The sequence below is a fragment of the Pogona vitticeps genome, chromosome 3, assembly GCF_051106095.1.
Source record: "Pogona vitticeps strain Pit_001003342236 chromosome 3, PviZW2.1, whole genome shotgun sequence".
In the NCBI taxonomy this organism is placed as follows: Eukaryota; Metazoa; Chordata; class Lepidosauria; order Squamata; family Agamidae; genus Pogona; species Pogona vitticeps.
The window spans coordinates 251,155,564-251,175,794 of record NC_135785.1 but is presented as its reverse complement, the minus strand read 5'-3'; the positions used below and the strand labels follow the sequence as shown (position 1 = coordinate 251,175,794).

Below are 20,231 nucleotides of genomic sequence, written 5' to 3'. Positions count from 1 at the left end.
CTCACTCCTCCATTACTCTCCACCCTTACTCTGTCTCAGTGGCATCAGCATATACCCAAATCTGACTGGTTGCATCAATCCATGTGATTGTTTTTACTAACTCCAACACTTAAGCCATAGTGTCACAGCATGTCAAGCAATTCTTGATGTGATCCCATCCAATCAGCATTCAGGCAGTTAATAATTTATTATAGGGAGGAGCCTCAAAAACAAAATTAGTTAGTTAGGCATCCTTCAGTCTCAAAAGACTATGGTGACGTGCTCTGTATGGAGGACTTGGAACAGCGTCTAGTGTGGCTGAAGAGGCCAATTCGAGAGTGACAATCTCTTCCACACTGAAGACAAATCCAATCTGTCCCCTGTCCAGCTCCCTGGTTTTGCTGCTTTTGTGACTTCCTCTTTGCCTCGGCCTGCTGGACAAAAACAAAATGCTGCCTATGTAAAGAACTGCCCAGAACAACAGGTATGGATTATTATTACTCCTCATATAATAGGAGGCTGGCTAAATGCCTCAGTAATTTAGGTATCTGGCTGAAGAACCAGAGATTGGGAGTTTAATTTCCCACTGTGCCTCCCGTGAGTAGAACCATAAATCTGAAACAACTGGATGGATATGATGATGGTGATGATCACGACAACAACAATAACAATGTAAGAGGAAGGAAAGAATTCATTTGGCCAGTATTTTAAAGCACACCAACCTAAATTGCATTTCCTGGATTAAAATGCAGACGGTTATTTTTCAGATCACAGATGTCCCCAAATTTTACAAAATAGTGATTGGCCCAAAAAGTACACACACACACACACACACACATGCACAAACGCACGTGCACACACACACACGTGCATGTGCGCGCACACTAGGAAAAGCAGAGTAGTAAAATATATGGCCTTTTCCTGTAGCAAAATTGTCTACAAAATGCTCATGTTAGGCAAAATTGTGTACAAACATGCATAGTTCTGTGTGTTCGAAAAACAATCACAGATCAATGCAGAAACTGGACAGCTAATTTCACGCAGAATATACATATGAACCAGAAAATAGACTCATCCCTGAAGGTTTCTTTACATAAAAAAAAACAAAGGACAACAACTCAGATACTGATGGGACTCTGTAGGGCTACTAAGCAACACAGTAAAGCTCCTCAGAAAGAGTTGTGCCTTTCCTTGGACGGTACATCATCTCCCTCCATCTCCTGTAGCAACAGCTAAAGAAAACGCGCCTCTTTTCAAGCCGCCTTCAACAATCAAGTCTTTAACAAGAACAAAGCTCTAGCAGGATGAATCATTAAGCGCTGTCTTGTTTCTCGATGCGCACGTGCTCAGTGCAGCCTCCTGCTGGGTCAGTCTGGCATATTTCCTGTCTCGGCTACAGAGCATCCATGTGGGATGAACAGACTGGGCTGCCTTTTCCAAATTAAGAAATAAAACCCGGCATCCCTCAAGAATCCTGGCACTGAGTCTCAAGGGCAAACATTCACTGGGCTAGAAACAAGAATCTGAAGGGCAAACTACACATTCAGAGGAGCACCTGACCCCCACGTGCATGCTTGAAAACTGGGCCCAGTCTGATTAAGGGCACAAACGGCCACAGGGTCTCCTGATCCGGACGGGGTTATATTGCAGCCATACCTTTAAAAAAATGACATCATGAGGCTTCATGAATCGCTTGATAGCCTGTATGACCACTCACTGACTTTTCCACCTCTGACTCAAAGAAGGAGCAAACATTTAATCCTCCCACTTACACCGTTTTCTGACACTAATCTTTGATCTACACAGCATTGCCATTTGCCCTAAAAGAAACAGAGGTAAGACCATTGGGAGCAAATAGCTGCATTAAGTGGCAGCTTTTTGCTTGAACTACACACACACACACACACACACACACACACACACACCATCACATGTGATGGACACGTCACATGTTATAGGCAAATGTGTATTTCTCTCCCTTACTATGATGTCCTTCCAGGCATGCAAACCTTTCAGAGCCACCTGCCTGAGACATCAGACATGCTAATTGATACAGCTTGTGTTATCTCCGAGCTGAGCAGTTACAAAAGCACAGAACCCTAACTTTCCCAATGTGGATTGAGGCACGCTTGTGTGACAATGGACAGGCTTTTCCTCTTAAAGGCGCCGTGCTTCTAAATATGAAATCAATGCCTTGTCTGACGAGGCCTTAGAACTCCCTCAATGACACCTCGTTCATTCAGTCTACAACTCAGCTAAGAAACACACCTCCCCCCCCCCCAAGTTAGAAGAGCTCTCTACCGGCTGCAGATGCCTCCAGAGCTTGGTTTCATAGCTGGACAGTCGGCCTTACTCATTCACAATCATTATCTTGTTTCACACGCAAACACACCCGGTCCTCTCTCACACATGCAGGCACATCTATGCAGTGAGGTGAGGCTGTGAGTTCAACAGGAGGGGAAGGGCTGGCTGGGAGTAGCCGGAGTCTTGGTGGAGCCCTTGGAAATCAGCTTCCACAGGAAGCAAGGAAAGGCAGACCGTAGCGAAATGCCAAAAAGTGACATCATTCCTGCCTGTCCATCACAGAAGCTCAAGGGGGAGGAGCCAAGGATAGGGCAGGAGGGGCGGAGCCAGAGAGACAGTTGGACAGTTAAGAGAGAGACAGTTGGAGATGTGGAATGGCAGTTAGAGTGAGGGTTTAGGAGAAGGAAGGAGAGGGTTAGTGAATTGAGCTGAGAGTGTTAGGAGGGGAAACTGAGAAGTTTAAACAATATTGAACTAGCAGGAATGAAAGTATAAGCACTACAAGAGAGATATCGATTGAAAGTATACAACAGTATACTTGAAAGTATACAGCAGTATACAGCAGTATACAATAAAAGTGATTGCCTACATGATCCAATACATGTTAATACCTGAAACAGTTCCTATGTGATTTACCTTTATGATTTGTTTGACAATAAAAGAATACTTAATTAAACCTCTGATTCCTAAGTTCAGTGACCCTTAGTTTTGGCAGCACATGTGTATGACATAAATTGGTATTAGGAGAATACCTGGTGGCAGCGTGAAAAGGCGTGATCCTTTGTGAGGGTCAAATAAATAGGGGAAACAAAGGGAAGATTGTCACAGACACTGAGTTGTGGCAGACATGCAGAGGCGGGGGAGAATGTTCACACAGCATCCTCCTCTGTGCATTCGGACATCAGAACACACTGGAGAAGTTGGGGGTGCAGAAGAGGTGTCTTTTTAAAGCTGAAGCAGATGTCTCACATGCCCGATCACAGAGCCAGCCCTGAGAGCAACTATTTGTAGGGCTGCAATCACGCGGATCCTAACAGGCTGGATATAATCTCTGATGTTTGTGTGTACGCGCCTATAATAGCGCTCTTCAGGAGAGCACAAAATAATCTGAATGTGTCGGGCGAGATGGATAGCCCACACCCACACTGTTGTGGCTCCCCCATGTGGAGACTGACCGTCAAGAGAGGAAACAGCTCAATGTGCATGGAGTCTCCCCATTGGAGTCCCTGGTTTTTCCGCACTGAGCCAATTTCTCCATGTATAGCAGGCTCTCTCCTCCTAAGACCCCTTTCTGAACCCCTGAGGCTACTTTCATGATGGGTTCCTGCTAGAGTTCAGAGGTAACTAATGACAAACAATTAGTTACTTGTAACTAATTCATTTCCCACCTACTAAAGTGTAATGATCCTGCATTACAACTGCAACATAACTAGGAACAACCATTCCTTTTGTAACATCAATGGAACTTTTAGTTATTTTTCTAGTTACAGGGGTATGGGCTCACCGAAATGTGAAGAAGGAACAGCACTTGGTTCAGGTGTGTGCTCACGCTGCACAATGTGCTGTTTCCTCCTGGTCAAGAGTAAATTTTGATGGGGGTAAACAGGAAGAGAGGATGAATGCTACCGCAGGCCAGCAATTTGCAGCATTCCGATTTTTTAAAAAAGTAACTGAAATTGTTTAAGTTACATCTGAGAAAATAGAAAATAGGTACTTTTGAAAAAAAAATGTAATTTGCACTAATTCACACTAAAGGGCTTTTGAAGCAGAGCTATAATTAACTTTAAAATAGAACTTCCAACACTCTGGTTCTGCATTTCACAGTTTATCAGTATATCATTAATATATTTTTCAGCTGATTGAAAAGGCACTTACCACGCCATGTAAAGTGAAGTGCAGAAGGGAAACACATTGCTGAAACAAAGCCCTCACATTAAAAATATTATTCAGACCAAGAATTGCGTATACCAGCTAGTATTATTTTGTGGGGGTGGGAGATTTAACACAGGTTAACAAGAGGGCATCTGGGAGAGAGGAAAACATTCTGATACTATCAATGTTCTTAAGAGATTAGTGTAATCTTTTATATATGGTACTGATGAACTGAGGCACAGAAGAAAGGATTATTAGAGCCAACAATAATTTGTGTGCAGATGTGTGTACGTATGCATCAACTATTTCGTTTATGCTGGGTCTCTGCCACCGTTGTTATGCACAATTTCTTCCAGGGAAGAACAAAAGCCCAGCTTTTTTAAAAAATAACCCCACAGCTTAAAAAAAAAGCATGAAATTTATCTTTTTCATATTATAGCAAAAATAAAAAAAATTAAAAAGTGAGGTCTTATTTAATATAGAGCTAAGTAGTGATTATCCTCTTTGGAATCGTTTTGGTCTCTGTCTCTCTCCCTCTCTCTGTTTCTCTCTCACACAAACGTCTTTCATTCATTCAAACCACAGGTATGCATGTCAGCATTTCCTTACAACATGTGCATTCTGTTCCCACTCAAAGCTTGACAATGAGCTCATAACTCTACATTTTGGTCTTGCTGTGGCCATCCTTAAATTATTATACATATCCAGCTGTACAAGAATCCAAGTTGGGGGGGGGGCTTGCCAGGGAAAAAAAGTTATTTGGAATTAATGTACTCGTGAGCCACCTCGTGGGTTTCACTTCTAATGATTTTCAGCCCAGTTATTCCCCCCTCCCACTCATGGGGAAGGAATCCATGATCAAGTACTGTATACACTTGGCACAGAGTTTGGAAATAATGTGTTGCCTTTAATTCATTGACACTAAAGTTATTGCTTTTGCCTTAAAAAGGAGAAATGCACCTAAATTTTTAAAAATAACATTTTGAAACTCACGATAAAACACTAAAAATGTTACTTTAAATTTTTTATGCCAACACGTTAAATCTAACACGTTCGCTGAAATCCAGTAGTAAGTCACAACTAGAGTAGGGCCGTTGAATCAATGGGGATCTGGTGATTCAACTTCTCCGCAAGTCCCATTGATTCAAATGGACTTTCTCCAGTTGCAACTTACTGCTGGATTTTGGCCAGGCTGAATTCCTTGCGTTTCCAGTTAAAATGGTGATAGAAAAGACTTTCAAGGCAACTGTAAGGCAACTTCATATTATCATACCCTCCAAAAAGGTGAGAAACTGCAACAAATTGTTGCAGTGTACTTCTTTTCTGTTCGTATTAACTGAATCTGTGGCTGACAGGGTTGGGACAAAGCATCAAAGGAAATCTCAGACTGGTGCAAAGCAAATCTGCTCCTGCTTGATTTCTACGCAAGGATTTATGTGTGTTCTCCACTTATCAAACTCCCAGGCTTTACACACCCTGTGTGTGAAGGGGAAAGAGAGAGAGATGATCAAAGCAAGAACAAGGGATGGGGTGTATCTTTTGTGTTCTTTGGACTCCAACTCCCAGAATTCTGCCTGGGGGATTCTTGGAGAATTCTGGGAGTTCATGCACATAGATACATTTCACTCACCTTGAGCAAGACCTATCTTCCAAGCTATCGCAGGCTTACTTCCTGTACAAAAAAGAAACTGCCCCAGTGGTTCCTTGGAGGTCTAGGTCTTTTTGGGAGATATAGTCTTTGTTCCCATTGGGCTTGAGAACTATACCTCCAACAAAGAGCTAGGTCTTCCAGGAAACAGCAGGACAATTTCTTTCTTTTTTATATATACAGGAACTAGGCCTAAGATAGCATGAAAGACAGGGCTGTTCCAGGTGACTGAAATGTAGGTGTCTACAGATATGCGTCTATGGGTAGGAACTCCCAGAATTCAGGGAGTTGGGAGTTTTTTAAACATGGCATATCCTTAACAGAGAGTACCAGATTGTTAACTCCCAGCCCTAACGACTAGCAATGGCTCCTGCCTTGCCAACCTCTGCCATCTCTAACTGCTCCATGGGGACTAGTGAGCACTGAGTTTAGCACATGTTTTACACATAGGAAAATCAATTCCTGGAACTTCCAGGTAGGTTTGGAGAGGAGCCGTGCCCAAGAACTGAATATATCGCTGCTCAGTGTAGCGCAGGGGTCTCAAACTCAATTTACTTGTTGGCCGCTGGAGGCAGAGTCAGGATGAGGCTGGGCCACATCAGATTTTCCACCAAGCGGAGCAAGAGCCCGAGGAAGCCGCCCAGGAGTTTCCTGAGCCCAGCTGAGGAGGGGTGCACGAGCCCTCCTCACCGGCCACGACCCCCTCCGGCTCCTACTTCACTACCACCACCACCAGCAGCAGCAGGATGAAGAAGCGGAGAAGGGAGGGAGTGCCAGCGACCCCCTAGCCGGGGGGAGGGCACAACATAAATTAAAAAAAACCCTCTCCCAGAATTGCCTTGCCAAAGGAGAAAAGCGCCCATCAATACCCGTGAAATTAAACAGAACGGGGTGGCCCCCCACAGGTGCTTGCAGGTGTGCGTGGCGACCTTCCTCTGAGGCCCCCCCTCAAAAAAAAGGCACACTCAGCAGCAGCAGCAGCTACCCCCACCATGACAGAGGAGCAAACTTTGCGAGGTGAGCCCAGGCAGCCTCCAGAGCCGAGGCGGCTCAAGCAGGACAAAGAAGAGGAGAAGGAGGAGGAAGCACTGCTGACCATGCTGGTGCCGGGGGTGCTGAGAGAGAAAGAGAGCTAGAGAGCCACTTCCCTGGAAGAGGCAGCGGTGGCGGCAGCTGCTGTTGGCAGTACTGTTGGATGTGCTCTTGGAGGATGGGCCAGGAGTGTGCTCCGCTCTCAGGCATCGCTCGGCGGCGGCTCAGGTGCTCAGGGAAAAGGTCTGGCAGCGCACCTCGCTCGCCAGCTCTCCCCCAAGACAGTGCCTCTTGAACCCTCCATCCGGAACTGCAGCCTGCCAGCCAGCCCGCCTCTCTGCTGGCTGGTAGGCTGCAGTTCCAGATGGAGGGTGCAAGAGGCGCTGTCTTGGGAGAGAGCTGGCGAGCGAGGCTAGGCTTTTTTTTACTCTTGACAGCAGAGGATGCGTGGGCGCTTTGGGGGGGGGACAGGCAAGGCAGGGGCCGCAAACTATCATCCGGTGGGCTGCAAATGGCCCCCGGGCCGCATGTTTGAGACCCCTGGCGTAGAGAATACTAGGTGAAATGGTCCAACGAACTAACTCTGTATAAGATTATCAACACTACACAGTTGTAGCAGTTTGATGTCTCTTTCATGGTCATGGCTCACTCCTATGGAATCCTGGGTTTATAGTTTAATGAGAGACTTAGAATTATCTGCTAGAAAGTAGCAGACCACTCCCTTGAACTACAGCAGGGAATCCTAAATTAGTCAGCAAATTCCAGATGCCTCAATTCCTTAGGATGGATGGAGCCATGGCAATTAAAGTGGAATCAAACTGTTTTAATGTTGCAGTATAGGGACAGTCTCTAAGGCCATTCTCTTGAGTTTTAACATTCTGCTACAAGTCCCAGACTATGGGTTTTCCACCGCTGGTCTGCCGATGGCCAGCAGATGGTGCTTGTCCCAAACATCTAGTAAATACATCTTTTTAATTAAGACATCTCTTACTCTAATTGTTCCTCCCTCCTGCTTTCTTATATATTTCCCCCACTTACAGCGATGCTCTGTCTCTTTCTTTCAGCACAGAAGCAAAAACATAATGCTTACCATTTCTTTCTTGCAAAACCTTACAGGTTCTCGTCAAACCGACTCTTGACACCAGAGGCATGCAGGTATTTACGAAGGCCAACCCGCAATTTATAAATAGCTCAGAGCTGGCTCAGCCCTTTGGATCAAGTCCCTTCACCTTTTCACTCTATTGCAACAGCAAATTGCTGAGTTCCCCTCAAAACTAGTTATATAATGCAGAATTCAAGAGGACAGAAATACAATTGCAATAAACCGAGATTTAAACCTCTGTGCAAACTCTTCCCCCACCCACCCGCCGCCTGCCACTCGCCTTCTGCAAGGAAAGTAGCTGGTAGAGATAACCAAAGGTGGCAGTAAGGGAAAGAGCTTTCCAGAGCCTCTCTATTCTTTGTGGCTAGTTAGATGGAGATCCTCCCTTCCTTTTTCCTTGGTAAATGAAGACATGGGCATGATTGAATGACTTCTAATGTTTAATGACACGTTTGCTCCAGTGCCTTGTAAACTTTACGCATGGCTGCACTGATCTCTTTCCAGCCAATCCTGGAGGCCAAACTCTTTTGTATCGGCACAAAGGAAATAGGGATGGAAGGGGGGAGGGCAGGCAGGAGCGGTAAAGCTCCATGCTTAAACCCTGGGCAGAAGTACCAAAAAGGTTCCTCTTCGGGTCACCACCAGTCAACAGCTCCAGAATGAATTTACTAAAATTTGGATTTGGGGAATCACAATGCATGTGAAGCCAATTTGGAATTGATTCTAGATTGAACAGTGAATGAACCTGGATCAATATCTCGGAGGCTTCCAGGTCATGTTTTAATTTAGCGTCCTACCCATTCCACACAACACCTTTCCTGCTGAGAGTTCAATGCACACTTACATGGCACTCTTCCTATAAATATATATCTATATTAAAATCCTTGTAGCAATCCTGTGAGGCAGGTTGGGTGGACATTATCTGGGGAATTTTATGGCAAAGTGGAATCTGAACCCAGATCTTTGCAGTTTAATCCAACACACAGCCATAACACTGCTTTCATTTGTTTCCTATGTTGCAGACTTCTGATTTATTGGTTAAATTCCTCTAGCTGTGCAACAGAAGTGCAGGGATCTACAGAGCATAATAGCTTCACGTTCCACAGAGTTATCCACCTCTTTTTTCATTAACTGCCCTTAAGATCTCGGTAACTCACTATGTGACAAAGACTCATAGAAAAGTCCATCAAGTTCAGCCCCATGCTCAATGCAGGAATACAATCAAAGCAGATCTGCTAGGTGATTATCGAAGTTTTTCTTGAATGTCTCCAGTGTTGGAGCACTCACCAACTCCTGAGGTAACTGGTTCCATTGTCGTACTGCTCTAACAGTTAGGAAGTTTTTCCTGGTATTCAAACAAAATCTGGCTTCCTTTAATTTGAGCCCATTGCTGTGTGTCCTGCACTCGGGGATGATGGAGAACAGATCTTGCCCCTCTTCTGTATGACAGCCTGTCATATATTTGAGAAGTGCTATCATATCACCACCACCCCCTTCATGGATTGCTGCCTTGTCATGGCAAAGGGGCTTGAGTAATTCAGAGAATCTATGGGCTATGCCAGGCAGGGACACCCAAGACAGACAGGTCATAGTGGAGAATTCTGACTAAACGCGATCCACCTGGAGCAAGAACTGGCAACCCACTCCAGTATCTTTGCCAAGAAAACCCCATGAACAGAAACAAAAGGCTAAAAAACATGATGCTGGAAGATGAGCCCCTCAGGTCGGAAGGCGTCCAACATGCTACTGAGGAAGAGTGGAAGACAAGGACAAGTAGCTCCAGAGCTAATGAAGTGGTTGGGCCAAAACCGAAAGGACGCTCAGCTGCTGACATGCCTGGAAGTAAAAGCAAAGTCCGATGCTGCAAAGAAAAATACTGCATAGGAACCTGGAATGTAAGATATATGAACCTTGGTAAGCTGGATGTGGTCGAACAGGAGATGGCAAGAATAAACATTGACATCCTGGGCATCAGTGAACTACAATGGACAGGAATGGGCGAATTCAACTCAGATGATTATCATATCTACTATTGAGAGCAAGAATCCCGCAAAAGGAATGGAGTAGCCCTCATAGTCAACAAAAGAGTGGGAAAAGCGGTAATGGGATATAATCTCAAAAATGATAGAATGATGTCAATGCGAATCCAAAGCAGAACTTTCAACATCACAGTAATCCAAGTTTATGCACCAACCACCAATGCTGAGGAGACTGAAACTGACCAATTTTATGAAGATTTACAACACCTTCTAGAACTGACACCAAAGAAAGATGTTCTTCTCATTCTATGGGACTGGAATGCTAAAGTAGGGAACCAAGAGATAAAAGGAACAACAGGGAAGTTTGGCCTTGGAGTTCAAAATGAAGCAGGGCAAAGGCTAATAGAGTTTTGCCAAGAGAACAAGCTGGTCATCACAAACACTCTTTTCCAACAACACAAGAGGCGACTCTATACATGGAAATCACCAGATGGGCAATATTGAAATCAGATTGATTATATTCTCTGCAGCCAAAGATGGAGAAGCTCTATACAGTCAGCAAAAACAAGACCTGGAGCCGATTGTGGCTCTGATCATCAGCTTCTCATAGCAAAATTCAAGCTTAAACTGAAGAAAGTAGGAAAAACCACTGGGCTAGTCAGGTATAATCTAAACCAAATCCCTTATGAATACACAGTGGAAGTGAAGAACAGATTTAAGGGACTAGATTTGGTGGACAGAGTGCCTGAAGAACTTTGGATAGAGGCTCGTAACATTGTCCAGGAGGCAGCAACAAAAACCATCCCAAAGAAAAGAAAATGCAAGAAAGCAAAGTGGCTGTCCAACGAGGCCTTAGAAATAGCAGAGAGGAGAAGGGAAGCAAAATGCAAGGGAGATAGGGAAAGTTACAGAAAATTGAATGCAGACTTCCAAAGAATAGCAAGGAGAGACAAGAGGCCTTCTTAAATAAACAGTGCAAAGAAATAGAGGAAAATAACAGAAAAAGAAAAACCAGAGATCTGTTCAGGAAAACTGGAGATATATAAGGAACATTTTGTGCAAAGATGGACATGATAAAGGACAAAAATGGTAGGGACCTAACAGAAGCAGAAGACATCAAGAAAATGTGGCAAGAATACACAGAGGAATTATACCAGAAAATCTGGATATCCTGGACAACCCAGATAGTTTGGTTGCTGACCTTGAGCCAGACATCCTGGAGAGTGAAGTCAAGTGGGCCTTAGAAAGCATGGCTAAGAACAAGGCCAGTGGAGGTGATGGCATTCTGGTTGAACTATTTAAAATCTAAAAAGATGATGCTGTTAAGGTGCTACACTCAATATGCCAGCAAGTTTGGAAAACTCAACAGCGGCCAGAGGATTGGAAAAGATCAGTCTACATCCCAATCCCAAAGAAGTGCAGTGTCAAAGAAAGCTCCAACTACTGTACAATTGCATTCATTTCACATGCTAGCAAGGTTATGGGCAAAATCCTACAAGGTGGGCTTCAGCAGTATGTGGACCGAGAACTCCCAGAAGTACAAGCTCGATTTTGAAGGGGCAGAGGAACTAGAGACCAAATTGCTAACATGCACTGGGTTATGGAAAAAGCCAGAGAGTTCCAGAAAAACATCTACTTCTGCTTCATTGACAATGCAAAAGCCTTTGACTATGTGGACCACAACAAACTATGGCAAGTTCTTAAAGAAATGGGAGTGCCTGACCACCTTGTCTATCTCCTGAGAAATCTCTATGTGGGACAGGAAGCAATAGTTAGAACTGCATATGGAACAACTGATTGGTTCAAAATTGGGAAAGGAGTACAACAAGGCTGTATATTGTCCCTCAGCCTATTTAACTTATATGCAGAATACATCATGGGAAACCTTCCATAATCTCTGAGCCACAAAGGTCAGGATAGTTGCTAAGGGATTCTGCAAGTTGTAGTCCATAAAGGAAATTTGCAAACAAATATTTATTTATTATACCTCCCATTTAGGGCGTGTCTACTCTGGGCGGACTTCTTACAGTGAGCCTAATACAGCTTTCAAGGTTAAATAGTTAAGGAGTAGTTTTACCATGTCCACACCCCAATGGGTTTCTGTAGCCAAGCAGGGATTAGAATCCAGAGTCTCCTGAGTTCTAGTCCACCACTCTACCCACTACACCACACTGGATATCAGGAGAACAGCAGGATGCTTCATTTTGGTAGGGAAAATCTCCTCTACCACAGCTGAAGTAGGAAGCGGAAGAGACGCAAGACAGTTTGCGTGGAATACACAGCTCCGTGGAAAAGACCCTGATGTTGGGAAAGTGTGAAGGCAAGAGGGGAAGGAACGACAGAGGACGAGATGGTTAGACAATCGAAGCGACCAACATGAATTTGACCCAACTCCGGGAGGCAGTGGAAGACAGGAGGACTAGGCATGCTCTGGTCCATGGGGTCATGAAGAGTCGGACATTACTTAACAACAAAAACGAAAATGGTCTATGACAGGGGAGCGGCCAGGAGGCTATGCCTGCTGCCCACCCCCTCATATATATCACCTGAATTGGCCACCTCATTCTGCCTAATGGTAAGGCCAATTCTATCCAGCTGTATACACTTTCTTCTACCGTGAGTCGTATTCTATTTTGGTTGAATGCAATGTACACCTCGTGGCCAGCAACAAAGCTATAGGATGGCAAAATGTGTGGGTGGCAAGTCTCTTATGTTAGAAACCGTCTCGCCACAATCACTCAGAGCACAAAAGCTATCGCATAATCCCCTTGCTGTGAGCGAGATAAGCACGGTGGCGATAAATGAAGTGTTTCTTTCAGGAGGATTAAATCCCCCTTTTAGAGGTATCCTTGTTGTATTTTGTTTACCATCGTCCTTTTTAATCAGCACAGATGGAGACGGAAAGCAGCCCCTTAAAAGACTTTTTATTGTCGTTTTTATGCACATTTCTCAGAGATGTATCAAAGCGCATTGTCTCTCAAACCATTAAAACAAAGCTGATCAGGGGCTTGTAGGCCACACACATCTTTCTCAAACAGAAATCAAACGTGACAGTATTTTATGTCACGGCTTTTAAGTTGGAACCTTTCTGCATTTGTTGGTCTTAGGAATTATAAAATTAAAATGACAATTTAAATTTTTATTTTAAAAACACCTTCTCTAACCTCTTGCATGTCAGGACTGTACGGCACAAGGAAGGGCACTGACGGAATCAGAAGAAAATAGTCTACCTTCAAAAAGCACTGGAAAAGAGGCGATTCTCCCAGCAATTTTTAGTGGATGAGTGATCAAAATGATGCACACACAAAAAATAGCTTCTAAGGTTTTTTAACTACAACTCCCATAATCCCCAACCAGCACAGCAACTAGTCATAAACATATAGATATTATTAGTGTTATTTTCTTTTTTTCCCAATAGCAAACGTATAGCTAGATTACATGGGTGGACAAGTTATGAATTGTATCAATTATGTGCCATCAAGTCAATTTCAATTTATGGCAACCCTTGTCTGTTCCTATCTAGTAGTATTTTGGTGAGAATGCTAGTGGTTATTCATACTAGCATTAAGCACAGGGGTGTAAATCATAGTGGCTAATTGCCACTATTTAATGGATTGCTGCTTATCACCAAATTATGCAACTGGTGCACAATACAGGATACAAGCAGTGACTTAGTTGTTGTTGTTTAGTCGTTAAGTCGTGTCTGACTCTTCGTGACCCCATTGACCAGAGCACACCAGGCCCTTCTCTCTTCCACTGTCTCCCAGAGTTGGGTCAAATTCATGTTGGTCACTTTGATGACACTGTCCAACCATCTTATCCTCTGTTGTCCCCTTCTCCTCTTGCCTTCACACTTTCCCAACCTCAGGGTCTTTTCCAGGGAGTCTTCTTTTCTCATGAGATGGCCAAAGTATTGGAGCCTCAGCTTCAGGATCTGTCCTTCCAGTGAGCACTCTGGTTTGATTTCCTTCAGAACAGATAGGTTTGTTTTCCTTGCAGTCCAGGTGACTCTTGAGAGTGTCCTCCAGCACCAAAGTTCAAAAGCATCAATTCTTTGGCAATTAGTGGCTTATTAACTAGCTGCAATTTGCCATTGCAGTTTCTGCCAGTGCACATACATTACTATAAACAAGCAATAGGAATCTGGTCTTTAGTTCATTTTAGAGTTTCTTGGGTGTGGCTTGAAAAATGGTGGAGCAGGAATGGTTGTAGTGTTGGCTTGTACTGTGCCTCATACTGGTGCATTGTCTGTTGTTCTTGGGCGTTGAGCCAACAAAGATGGAGGAATGCATGTTTTGTACCACAGACTTAACAGTTTATCAATTTCAAGTTTTTCTTTTCTTTTTTAAAAGTATTCACTAAAAATAACTATTTTAGTTTCTCTGAGGGATGGTAGTGCCAATATTTAAGTGCAATTATAATAGTAAGAAATACTATTTTCCAGTATTGTAGCCTTCCAAATTTACTCTCACTTTTTTGGTCTCTTTCCTTCCCTCAGTGCGTTTACGAGAGTGTGAGTGAGAAAACATGAAGAAGAAAAAAAAAAACACCAGACATTCCAGTTGCAACAATCTTGTCTTGCGAGATAGCTCCCTCACAGAGCTCCCATCTGTTATGTGGTCTTGGCAGCATTTATCCATGCTGGGGGTGTCCTCGGTAAGGAAGAAACGTTTTGATTCCCATCTTTAGTGTCACGCCTGTGCTTCAACACACCTGGCCACAAGCCAAAGAGGAGGAGGAGAAAAACAAAAAACAAAATAACCCTACTTCATAAACTTTCCTTTATCCCAAAAAGAATATGTTTTCTGGAACCATTTTCAGTCAAGTATGTTCACTTGAAAGTTAAAAGAAACAAGAGGGGGGAGAAAAAGGCAGGGGGAACAGGGATAGACAGGAATTGCTGGGCAGTCTAGTGATTCAGGTTTACCAGAAACAGTGCTAGTCATGAGTGAGTAAGTGATATTCTGGTTAGCAATGATTTAGTATTCAGGACACTTTAAAGGTAACATTCAATAAAAATGCAAGAGATTTGATCGCCAGAAGCTCCATGTGGTGGATGAGAGGCTAGGGACCACTTCGGAACCTGACACCACACAGAAAAGGTACATTGGTCCTATAAGTGACCAGCCTGATGGCTAGTATTTGAGAAATCCAACACACCTTTTGTGATGTGTGGCAACTTCTTTTTACTCCAGTCAATTCTTGAAAGAAACTCATGAGGTGTTATGGCTTAGTGCCTTGATATAAATGTGTCTGGTATCGGTTGGTGAGAGGCACAAACTTACTTTCCAAACAACAATTCCCAGAATCCCGCATGACTATGCTTTAAGGAATTATAATTCTCATTTCTGATACACTATTATGTGCATCCAAGTAACTGTGAGTCATTGGCGCTTCCTGTATTTGCATACAGTACATCATCAATGCCTATGACTAGATTTTACTGTGTGTAATTGTGCTTGCCTGCATCCATTCTTTCTGATTTTAGATACTCAACATCAATAACTAGTGGGTTGGAATTATAAACTCTCTACGCTGCTGCCCCATTCGGTAAGCCACCAAGAGTATGGCTTGGAAGGGGAAGAGATGGAGGCAGTGACAGATTTTACTTTCTTGGGCTCCATGATCACTGCAGATGGAGACAGCTGCAGATGGAGACAGCAGCCACGAAATTAAAAGACGCCTGCTTCTTCGGAGGAAAGCGATGACAAACCTCGACAGCATCTTAAAGAGCAGAGACATCACCTTGCCAACAAAAGTCCGAATAGTCAAAGCTATGTTTTTTCCTGTCGTGATGTATGGAAGTGAGAGCTGGACCATAAAGAAAGCAGACCGCCGAAGAATTGATGCCTTTGAATTGTGGTGCTGGAGGAGACTCTTGAGAGTCCCCTGGACTGCAAGGAGAACAAACCTATCCATTCTAAAGGAAATCAACCCTGAGTGCTCACTGGAAGGACAGATCCTGAAGCTGAGGCTCCAATAATTTAGTCATCTCATGAGAAGAGAAGACTCCCTGGAAAAGACCTTAATGTTGGGAAAGTGTGAAGGCAAGAGGAGAAGGCGACAACAGAGGATGATACGGTTGGACAGTGTCATTGAAGTGACCAACATGAATTTGACCCAACTCCAGGAGGCAGTGGAAGACAGGAGAGTCTGGTGTGTTCTGGTCCATGCAGTCACAAAGAGTCAGACACAACTTAACGACTAAACAACAACAACAAAGCGAGAGCAGTATTCTTCTTTGAGGAGAGACATTACCTGTGCATCAAGTCTTCTTGTTTTGGAGTATCTGTTTGTTTGCTGTTCACTAATGATGGGCATGAACTGCTTTGTCCCAGTTCATAAAGGCAGTAACACAGGTGCAGATGCCCCTCTCCTTATCTCCTCTGGCTCAAACAGTTACTCACCAGCCTCAGCTGGCTTGCTTTCTCCACCTCCTCAGCTAATCTCCCAGTCACGAGCAAGAGCACAGACGTCTCTGCCCTGTCCTTTTTGCCATAGCAGGAGATCAGCCAAGAGGGCGGGGCAGAGAAGCCTGAGCTGTTGCCAAGACTGGAAGATCAGTTGAAGATCATGGAGGCTGGGGCTGGTGAGGGGCTGATTGAGCCGGAGGAGGCAGGGGAGGGGAGCAGCAGCACCTGTGCTGCCACCTTTGTGAACTGGGATGAACTGGGGCAAACTGGGATGAATCAGTTCACGCCCATCTCTACCCTTCACCTATGACGTCTCCCCTTGTCACTCTGCACACAGTCCTGGTTTGATCTGTCACAGCCTGAGCCCTGTACCCACACTCACAGTAAAGCTTGGTGATACTAGACCTTAGATAACATTGTCCTTTGGGTCCGTGTGTGCCTCCCACTATGCAGGGTTACACTGTTTATAATATTAGACCAATGTGGGCAGAGGGTGACCTTCCAGATTTGGTTGGATTGGAACTCTCCGTTTTCTTCCTGGCAGGGATGCTGGCTGTGACTGATGGGAGTTACAGTTCCACAACATAGCCTAACAACATCTGGACAGCTTTCACAGTTCCACATTTTGAACTAAAAATACAACACTGTGACAACTACAGGAACAAAAATGCAGTTTCTCTCTCTGCTAAACACACAAATTTTAGGAATCAACATAATACTGGTTTAGAAAAAGACAACGTATTTTTCAAAGTATTTTTTAACACGAGGATCTGTAACCACGGAATACACTGCTGGTTGTTATCTGACAATAAAATATAAAGTAAGAAGGAAGGGAGGATGCTGTGAGCATGATGCTGGGCTTATTTGCTATGTACGGTAAATTACTTGCTAGTCTTTGTTAATCTGAAGTAAATTACTCACAGTTAGTGACATCTTAAAGGACCGAGATAAGTGATGTTATTCCATGTTACGTTGTCATCATCATGTAATACATTTATACCTTTGTAAAAGCAAACCAATTATGAGTGATTCATTATTTGTGACCTGTTCTATGTACCAAATCATTCCACAGAAATACATAATAGTCACAAATATATTCTCAAGAAGATCAAAAAGTTGTGTCCTGAAATTTCACTGTGAAGGAATGATCATAGGACCATAGAGCTGGAGAAAGAATGAGCTACCTGGGTCCTGCTTGCACATTAACAATAAGAATCCAACATAAAAAAAAAGAGGAAGAAAAGTGTTTATACCCAGCAATTGCGAAACTTCCCTTTCATCTTCAGCCCAAAATAAAACCTGAGTTAATGAGTTTCTACTATTCAGCTACAAGAAGTAGTTACACAGTTCTGTCTCCCAAAGGATTTTTTTTCAAAGCTTCCATGTTAATGAGTTGTTTTCTCTGATGGAGGAAAATACTTGTTACTGGAGAGAAGATTTAAAGCAACAGGGGAATTTGAAGCACAAAAGGACAATAGTGTGAGAGACAGGACTTGGTATACTTCACGTTATACACACACACACACACCTGGAAGGACAGTATTGTATGGCAGGGAAATACACATTTGCCTGTAACATCAGTGTGAAGGCCTGCCTGTGCAGTGTGTGTTGTGTGTGTGTGTCTACTGTATGTATGGGTCTACTTTGTATTAATCAAAGTAGCTGTGCGATCCACAAGCAAAAATAAAATTCTGAGCTGGGCAATACTTTTACTGAATCATTTAAAAGTTACCAAACAAAGCAAGCTTTCACGTCACGCAGAAGTCTTCTTCAGGTGCACATGTTATAGCATTTGGTGAACTGTAGCATTTGTCATGGAAGTTATTTTGTCTGCCAAAACCGTTACAGATAGATCTTTTTTAAAAGTGCTTGCTTATTTAGTATAATGATTACCATAACCGGAATTTTTGCTTCTGCCCGAAGGTGCCTTTCATTTAGGAATCCATAGAGTTCCAATAATAATACTGATTACATGTTGTCAAGTCAATTTTATGGTCACTCTTTCCAGGGAATCTAGGTAGAGAGTGTTTAGAAATAGTTTACCACTTCCATCTTCTAGGGGCACCTGAGACTATGCAGCAGACCTGAGGCTACACAGGCTGGTTCTTCTCCCAGATGCCTAAACTTTGGCACCACAGGCAAACACCTCGCAAGCCGGGAGGACCATGTCTCCGTAAAAACAATCAATTTTAAGAAAGAAGAAAAGGGTCGTTGAAGTTACCCATCTAAGAGTTAGGAAACCAAATTAAACACATAAAAATGTGGTCACCTGATCATTATGTATTCCAACTATGGTGATAAATACAATAGGTAAAGGTAACGGTTCCCCTTGACAATTTTTGTCCAGTCGTGTTCAACTCTAGGGGGCGGTGCTCATCCCCGTTTCCAAGCCGTAGAGCCAGCGTTTGTCCGGAGACAATCTTCCGTGGTCACATGGCCAGTGCGACTTAGACATGGAACGCTGTTACCTTCCTACCGAGGTGGTCCCTATTTATCTACTCACATTTGCATGCTTTCGAACCGCTAGGTTGGCGGGAGCTGGGACAAGTGACGGGAGCTCACTCCGTCACGTGGATTCGATCTTACGACTGCTTGGTCTTCTGACCCTGCAGCACAGGCTTCTGCAGTTTAGCCCGCAGCGCCACCACGTCCCTTGATAGATACTATATTTAGATTTAAATACAAAGGCCAGAATCTTACTTGTGTTCACATAAGTTTTGTGTAAATTGCTGTGGGCGACTAAAGAGCTGCCAGAACACATCTTGGTTGACCAGGCATGTGACCAGAATGCATCCAGGCATCCTGGTCACTTAGCCGCAATTAGCTACAATAAATCACAGAAGTCAAGAGAAATCTTAGAGAAGAGACCACCTGGTGTCCGGTGCCCACCTGGCAAATTGGTCTGCCTGCATGTACATTTCCTGCTACATGTTGCAATGCTTCCTGGGCATTGTGGTTTTCTTGGAGAGCAATGAGGCTATGACACTCGGGAACCATTGCAACACCTGTCCCAGGTGTTTACAGGTGTGGGTCTATGGACTAGAACTTTTGCCTGGGGAATTCTTGGAGAACTCTAGTGGAGGCCTGAAGGACCTCCAACTACCAAAGAAAAAGTGAGAAGCAGCTGTCTGGCAAGCTATAGTGGACTACAAAGTGAAAAGTTGTGCCTGCAGCCATGTGTCATATTGATGGCCATAAGACTCCCATGATAGGAGTGGCGGGAAGACTTCAGCCATCTGTCACTATGTGACTTCAGCCATTTAACACATTGCCAGTGGTGGCGAGAAGACTTCGTAAAATGTAGTTCAAAAAAGTAAGGGTATGGTATTGAGCTGGGCTATATATACGCATTTCGAAGCAAATGTGAAAATTAGCAAAGATTCCATTCTAAGGATACCAACTAGTGATATGAATGGCACTGCCAGGGTTTTGGGAAGAATTATAGCCCTTGCGGGATTTTGGTTTCTGGCCACTGTTATGTTTCAAAAAAATATATATATCAAAGGAAGTAAAGAGGCAAGGAACCTAAGAGGTTAGCCAGTCCCCAGTGGTGGCAACTTGAGCATGCTGAGGAATAGATCCAATTAATTAATCCGTATGCTGCTCCTAATCTGTGATGAAGCCATTAAGTGATTAGACATATCAACGGTTGCTTTAGCCTTTTTTTTTTCTTTTAAAGAGTGGCTTTAGAATGCCGTCTATCCCTGAAGTTACAGGATTGCTCAGGGAAAACACACCATCACTAGAACTTTATTGAGGATTTATATATTAAAAGCAAAAGCAAAGTATGCTGCTTATATTCTGGCCCACATTGCTTAAAGCTCTTTCTTGGTGATTTACAATTTAATCGTGCAGGCAACTCATTGCTGCCCCCCTCAAGCTGGGTATTCAGTTTAACTTGG

The 20,231-nt window shown here is 43.7% G+C and overlaps 1 protein-coding gene across 1 annotated transcript in view; it reads right to left on the bottom strand.

Annotated features, from left to right (window-relative positions):
- Positions 1-20,231, bottom strand: part of MAML2 (mastermind like transcriptional coactivator 2) — a 191,116-nt gene that overhangs the window by 11,510 nt on the left and 159,375 nt on the right. The gene's annotated exons all lie outside the window — the stretch shown is intronic.